This window comes from Pavona decussata, unplaced genomic scaffold (assembly GCF_977016875.1).
Source record: "Pavona decussata unplaced genomic scaffold, jaPavDecu1.1 SCAFFOLD_185, whole genome shotgun sequence".
Classification (NCBI taxonomy): domain Eukaryota; kingdom Metazoa; phylum Cnidaria; class Anthozoa; order Scleractinia; family Agariciidae; genus Pavona; species Pavona decussata.
The window spans coordinates 276,510-285,000 of NW_028145594.1; positions in this window are offsets into that span (position 1 = coordinate 276,510).

Here is an 8,491-nt window from a genome sequence, read left to right on the forward strand (position 1 = left end):
GGTCAATCGATCAGCAAATTCTTGAAATTTCTGAGAGCAGTTACTAAAGACCCTAAACGCTTCCACAACCGACCGCGCGGTATCCTCTACTATCTTTTGGTGTCTTCTCAAACGATCTACTCCCAGTTAAACTAATCTCTCCTTTTTGGTTGGACTTCCAGTCTGTGTTTTTCTCTCCTCTGGCCAGCCTCGCCACATAAATCATACAGGATCCAGCCTTTTGTTAAACAAATTAGACAGTGCCCAGTTCGGCCATCTTGAGACTAGCAAACCCAGGGGCCAACCTCGTTCCCAGGGTCTCTCCTCTTCCTGGGACGTGAAGAGGAGAGACCCTGGGAACGAGGTTGCCTGGGGGCCTCCCAGTAGCGAGGGATCTGGGTACGAATACAAAAACACGTCGTCTGGAGGTGGTGGTAGGGGAAGGTTGTCGTTGGGGTGGTTGGGGTGAGGCACGGTCATGCCCGGGTTATTGCCGTTAAATTAGAAGTTTCGAATTGCCGTATTTACGGGCTAAAAGAAAAGAAAAAAAAGGGAAAAATTTGTAATACAAAAAGGAACACCAACTAACACCAACACTCGACTCTTCGAAATATTTGGAACGAATACCTAGAATGCATGCTGATGAAACACATCTTACATATACTGAGCAGAATTCGCGACTAAATACAGCTTCATTACAGGAGGAAAATACAAATCTCACAGTTCAGGATGGCAAGAAGTGATGACAAAAACGCAGCCGTAACTAATCAAAAGACCAGTAGCCGTGATAAGAAACACAAGATCTCAACTACGAAAACAAATAGGCGGTCGGATAAAGATTATTAAACAGTTCAAATCCTAACTAGAGAGGCTGTACTGTCACCGGACGCACTGAAACAAGCCAAACGTACCAAACCCAAATTAAATGCCTCAACGGGTATAAAAACGACGGTTGCTCAACAGGTGATAAACGCAGCACTCGTAACCCAGAAATGACCGAAATGATAGCCTGTTCCAGGCTCCTAGAGAGAGGCGCGAAGGAGAGTGCGAGGGGACGAAAACGAAGGGGGAATGTTTTCGTCCCCTCGCCCTTTCCTTCACGCGTGTCTCTAGGAGCCTGGAACAGGCTAAGAAATGACAGAAATGACCTTTGATATCAAAATACAAAACATGCGACAGTTGCATTGCTTAGTCTATCATGATAATTTTTGTTTCCGGCGGTGTGACGTAACCTTTTGTGTTTCGTCCCATCAGCGCCAACGTCCAAAATTCGGACGTTCGACACAAACTTCTGAAAGGTTTTGTGTCAGGCTTCGTTTCCTCTTCTCCCCCTTCCCCTCCCCCTCCCCTTCCCCTTCCCCCCTCTCCTTAGGAAGGCCTGATACTCAGGCTAAAACTACCTTCGAAATTGTTTTAACTACAATGGTGCTGTTCTATGGAATAGTCTTCCTCAAAACGTAGGTTAAGCAGAATCTCCGAGTAATTTCAAAACACTTTTAAACAAACACTACAGGAAAAAATAAGGCACAGCATTCATGGAAAACAGGTTTTTATTAGGATAAGTAAATTTTAACATTGTAATTAGCATACTATTTATATGATGTATTTTAGACTTCGATATTAACATTTTATACTTCTGTACTTTTTTAGACCTGATGAATTTTTACCGTGTATAAATAAAGATTACTTAAAAATATCAGTGTACACCGTTAATGAAGTTTTCGATGACGTTCAACGAGGAGGTTAAAAGTTAAGGATCACGGTAGGATTAGGTTAGGATTATTTCTGCGTCTATTAGTTTCCTCTCGTATATACTTTAGCTTTGTTACATATTTTCATTTGCTATTGATCATTAATTTAATTTATCTAAATAATTTACTGCCCATGCAGTGAGGCCACTGACACACATTAGCACTTATCAGTTAGTACAGGCCTGTAGCGAGTATTGAGGGAACAGAGTAGAGACAGAGTAGACATTTGTCCATAGGATCATTAAGCCGGGCAATTAAAGGGTCAAGTCAGAAAAATGCCTTAGGTTTAACATTTTCAGTTACTGCTTGTCGAATTCTTTATAGCTAGGGAGTTGGCTAGAAAATACTCTCCGGAAAAAGTTTTGAACACCACGTACTCTGCTTAAAATCAGCGGAGTCTCGAAATCTTGAAAGGAGAGCAAGCAGGTGCGCGCACATCTGGTGACGTATGATGACATTTTTGGATTGAGTGAAGCCTCAGAGCGATAATGTTGAAGTTAGACTGAAACCAAATGTTGAATTATTTACAGAATTTTTTGTTTAAGTCGGTACACCCGCCGGGACATTTAAACTGATGACCGAAAGCAGGAATGAAATTTTTCACAGTAATCGTGATATTATTATTATTTCAAAATAAGAGGTAGAAATTTAGCCAGTTGATGAATAGAATTATAAGGACCATAGACTTATTTAGACACTTCTGTTTGTAATAAATGAGACGGGTTTTTTGTGCTTAAAAAACTTGTGAGCCAGAACAAGAGATCATAAACCAGCCTGTGTACAGCCGCCCCCTCCCCTCAAAAAAAAAAAAAATCGGGGAGGGAGCAGCTGTATAGAATGTATACAATGTAATACGTATTTACAAAATGACCATCTCCCAGTTGGCTTGATAGCTCAGTTGGTAGAGCGCTGCACAGACGAGGAGTTCTCGGATTCGAATCCCGTTCAACCCTGAATTATTTTTTTTCGGGTTGTTTACGTAACTGTGATGGTCCCTCATTTATCTATTCTTTAACCCTTATTTCAAATCTATGAATTTCACTTCCGTCTCTTTACCTCTAGATGTATATTACGAACAAAATTACCAACGTTCAAATCACCGCTAAATTTACATGAAGTTTTCGTGCTTAAAAATAGAAGTTTCTCTCTTTCACCCCGCTATAGTAATTTGCTGTTCCTAAGACTGTATCCAGTATTAGTATACACCACACAAGTGAATAGTGCTTCTCGTGCGCGCTGATTGGCTAGTTCGGAGGTGATTAGCCAAGTACTCATATTCAAATCTCATATTTTAAGGCGAAAAATAAAAATGTAATGCATTATTTACGAAAACTGTCGAGCACTATAATTACAATGTAAACAATGAAACATCTAATGTTTTGCAGTATGGATTCAACAACAGGACAAATTTCACACAACAATCGAAGAAAAGACACGTAGCAACTAAACAAGTGCCTCTAGAAGTTTTATTTGTCTGCAAGAAAGCGAGACGGAACTTCCTACAATAAGAAATCGCTTACCACGCGGCGGGCGAGATTATAAAATTTTTCGGTATATTGTCAAAATAAAGTAGTTAAGTTTTTGGTCCACTTCTTATTCAGCTTGTGTGGTATATACTAAAGCAATTATTCACCTCAGTGTCGGTGAAAGTTTTTCATTTGACAAAACAAACTCCCCTACAACTAACATAAATTGCTTTCTGCAGACTTTATAACGCAAAGTTATGCTGCCTCAATTAATTAGTAAATTGACCTTGCTCGGTGGGTAACAGTGAACTCTTTATCAATGAGTTCCTTGTTAGCGCTAATCGTGTTTTCGCGAAAGGAACGTAATGGAAGAAGGTATTTAAACCCTAGCGTAGGGTGGTTTACTAGTGGACTAGCACTTATCGGCTCTCCAGGAACCGGGACCTGGTTGTTGCAGTCTAAAAATTGCATGTCACAAGCAGTCTACTGATTAGTCTTGCTGCCGACTGCCGCACTCTCTGATGCTTCTTGTCTCTCCCCAGTGTTTCTGGTATTTCTAGCATTTCTAGCTCTGTGTCCGTACCACTGGTAATTCGTACAAAGTAGAGACGCCGCGTGTTGTTGTTCGGCGAAATCGTGTCCACTTTCAAAAGACAAATCAGTGATCCGTTACCACCATCGGCAGACGCTGAAGTACCCAAGCACTTTGTTCCGTAATTGGACCAGTCACATTCTCCGGTAACTTCACCCGCTCTCAGTCAAGAAGATACAACGTTAGACTACTGACTATTATCAGCCGAGTACTATAAGAGGTTTCTCCAGCTGCAGCACAGCCTCCCATTAAGCAAGTGAGATCTGAGCGTCTACGAAGACCATCAAAGCACTTAAAGGACTTTGTTTCGCCTAAGCCATAAGCTCCTCTGAAGACAATTAACGCGTTATGATAGAGCTCTAGTATTTATTTGCCAATGTGTGATTTACGCAATTTCATGTTATTTTGCAAGAGAAAAGCTTTCATTTTTTTTTATTTCCATTATTAAAGGAAGGTTGTTACAATAAGACGCTGCGTAATTAACACACGAGAACTATTGCATCTGATCCAGTTCCTGCTAATTTTCATTTAGTGCTTGTTAGTTTGGCAGTTGTCTCTCGTGTTATTACAAAATGTACATTGCATTGCATTACATTACATTGCATTGCGTTACGTTTCGTTACGTTACGTTGCGTTACCTTGCATTACATTACATAACATGACCCCACCTCACCTCACCTTACTTTACATTGAATTCCATTGCACTGCATTGCATTAAAAAAAATGCTTCATTGCAATGTTTGTTAGTAAAAAAAGGAAAGCAAGCTCCGTGGACTTAGTGTCAGTTATTGTAGATGTGGCAACGGGTTTCGGGAAATTAACAAACACACTAAAAAGTAGCGGACTGTGAACTATATATTTTCATACAGCTGATTAATTTTTAAAGCTGCGGATCTGTAGAAACTGTGATGTTAAAACCATGAGACTTAAATTCACTTTTTTTATTGGATAAAAATACCCAAAACATTTGTACATCGTATTTGCATACAGTCGAACCTGTATATAACGGCCCTGTATTAAGCGGCCACCCTCTATTAAGCGGCCAGTTTTTATAGTCCCGATTTTTTGCTCATACAAACGCTGTATTTGTTACCTATATTAGGCGGCCACCTCTATTAAGCGGCCGCGGCCACCCTGTAGCAGTCCTATGTTTGTCTGTCTTTGTTATTTTTACCTGTTTTAAGCGGCCACCCTTGAATGGACACTAAGCCATATGTTATTTTATGCGGTATTTTATTGTGTTTAAAATGCGATCCAACATCACTCTAAAGAAATAACATGTACAAAGCTACTGTAAGCTGATACTCGGCCGTTTAATATAGTTAACGCTTTTCAGATGTCCGCAATGTGCTGAAGTACAGTACCATATCACGAACGCTAAAAAAAGTTTGTTTTGAATATGCGTCACTCTTTAGCAAGAAATTCCTCTTTAATTAACTTGTTCTTTAGCCATGTGACATTGAAAATTGAGCTTAACAACTATGAAATGACGGAATGAGATATTTTGTTGTGAACTGTAAGTCATAGAAATAGAGCACTGTATACCGTAGAGGAGTAGAGGACAATTTATTGCATAGTACTTTTACACAATGTCACGCCGGTATATCATACCGTTTAGTTACAAGTTGGCACTGAACTTTGTTTAAAGTATTGGTCGCTTGAAAGAGTGTTGATTGTCCTATTGTTTCCTTGCATGAAGTGTTTTTGTATGATACGCCATTAAAATTGACATTAAACCACGCCCAGTGAGTATTTTTAGTGATCCTGTATTAAGCGGCCACCTGCATTAAGCGGCCAGTTACTCAAGTCCCGAGGGTGGCCGTTATATACAGGTTCAACTGTACTTCCTAAGAACGACACCTTTAAAATATATGTTAAAATTGTTTACATTTTATGTACACAGTATGTAAAACCTATGAAAATATACCAAACTGGTATTGTCCAAGTACAATACCACTATTGGAACACTTTAAATTGGCACAGCTTATAGCTGAACGTTAAATACAAGATTGTCAGTTTCTATCGAGGACAAGGCCAAAGGCACACGTGGAGTCTACAATAAATAAATCAAGAAATAAAGCAATAGAAAACAAACGGGAGAGTTGTTTTTGCCTAAGAAGTTGGGCTTGAACAGGTTTTGTTTCCTAAAAGGTGCACGTCAGGTGATGGTGGGAAATTTTTTTTCGAGGCTGCACTTAAAATGAGATATGAGCCAAGAATTAAGTTAAATTTCCTACTACCGTCATCTCCTCCCACACACACGCCCTCATTTCCCAACGTGAAGCGAAGGTAAGAATATTTGAGCGGAAAACTGAAAGGGGCGCTTGATTCAAACACCAGCAAAGAGCCAATCTGGTGAGGTTTCAAAATGTCATCCGAAGATTTGTAAAATTTGAAATATCCTACTGATCTGCTACCTTTACATTTGAGTCTCCAAACTGCCAACTCTTCGTTTATCGGACTTGCCCTTGAAGAAATTGCAGCCGTTTTAATTTGTGACATTCTTGTGTTGTCATCAGTTTAATTTTGACATAACAAGCTAAAAGTCGAACCCCTAAGATTACCTGTGGCTTATACAACACAAGATCGAGATATTTCGTAAATACACCCTTTCAGGTGTCTGGTTTACGGCTATTTCAATTAACGTTGTCAGGTATTAAAGCCTCAAGCTCGCCCGACGACATAGAAAGGTATAGTATAGGTAGCTTTAAACCTTCAAGATTCGGTTGTAATTTCGTGACGACCGTCAAATTATAACTGAATTGTGAAGGTATAAAGCTACCTATAGTAGCTTTCTGCATTGTCGGGTAAGCTCGAGGCTTTAATATCCGACAACGTTAATTGAAATAGCTGTATACGACAATAATTCCCAAGACTGCAAATTTTACGAATAATAAACAGCTGGCCGACAAGCGAAGCTACCAGAGAAACTGTGAAATTTTAAGGACAATATTTGGTCCGAGGGTATTATCATCCGACGAACCAGCAAATCGGAAACGGGTTTATATATTTTGTAACCCTATGAGTAATTTTTCAAACGCGCGTGTTTTTATAGTGAAAAGTACAAAACAGCCAGTGATAGCTACGGGGTCAAAGTAGATTCATTAAACTGTTATTGGATTACAACAACTGAGACCTAAAGCTGGGACGTTAGTTCCTTGTTTTTCTCGACGAAAACAACGGACGACTGTTGTTGCCTGGTAAATGCCCTTCGATTCTGTAGTACGGGATGTGTTTTGTCCAATGAGATCGCACCGAAATTAATCGGTGAGTTATAATTTATTCCAGGTAATTCAGTGGAAAATGAGCAATGTCACCCCTATCCATAAAAAGGATGAAGTAACCAACAAGAACAACTATCGAACAGTTCCTCCCTGCATTTTCCAAACTTTTTGAAAAAGTAATGTTTGATCAGCTGTATGCCTCTTTCGCACCTACACTTTCATCGAACATGTCAGGCTTCCTCAAGGGACACTCATGTGCTACGTCGCTTATCAAGCTGACGGATGATTGGAGAAGCGCCCTTGACGAAAAGAAGGAGACGGGTGTGATTGCCATCGATCTGTCCAAGGCTTTTGATTGTATATGCCACAATCTCCTGCTTGCAAAAGTAAAGGCCCACGGCGTTCAGGAACCGGCTCTTCAACTTTTAAGATCATATCTGCATGGCCACAAGCAAAGGGTGATATGCAATAACAAGTGCTCTAGCTGGTCACCGGTGCGATGTGGCGTTCCACAGGGAAGTCTCCATAGTCCTCTACTATTTAACATGTTTATGAACGACTTAAACGAAACTGTCACCGTTTCTTCCCTCCGTCTCTATGCAGATGATACATCTCAATATACGGCGGATTATAGCCCAGTTGTTCTTCAACATTTATTAAACCAAGACGTGGAAAACTATCTTCCTGGTTTGCCTTTAACTATCTACAGGCTATAACGAGGACAAGACCCAAGCGATGATCCTTGGGAACTCATACTATAGATATGACCTGGAGTTTGCCGGCCGTGACTCCCGTTGATATTAACAATCATTTAAAGATCCTAGGAATATGTTTAGATAACAAATTATCTTTTAAAGAACATATAAGTATCATGCCGAAGAAAGTATATTCTAAGATAAGCGCACTTCGCCGCCTTAAGCGCTTAGTACCGGCAAATACTATTTTGCTTCTTTATAAGAGCTTTGTATTATCACATTTTGAATACTGCAACTCTTTACTTATGGGAATAGGTAAAACACTTAACAAGAAACTGGAAGATGCGAACTATTATGGTCTACGAACTATACAGAACATGGGGAAAAGTACTGATTATGAATCAATTCTTAGGATGGCAGACATGAATACATTGGAACATAGACGCATAGAACAATCTTTGACGATATTTTTTAAATGTTTCAAGGAGAATGGTCCAGCCTATGTAACCAATCTATTCAAACTCCGAGTTACACCATATAATCTTAGAAGCAATGGTCTAAATGTTGTACAAACTTCATACAATAGTAGATTCCTTCATGGCTCATATGCGCACATGATCTCACACATCTGGAACCAGTTGCCATCTGCTGTAAAAAACACACCTAATGCATCATCCTTTCGGAGACTTCTAACTAAGTTAAATTTTATCGGCTGTCAATGCAGCAATTGCCTTTGAACCGATTTATTTTTATTTATTTATTTTTACAGATAGGTGTTATTTTT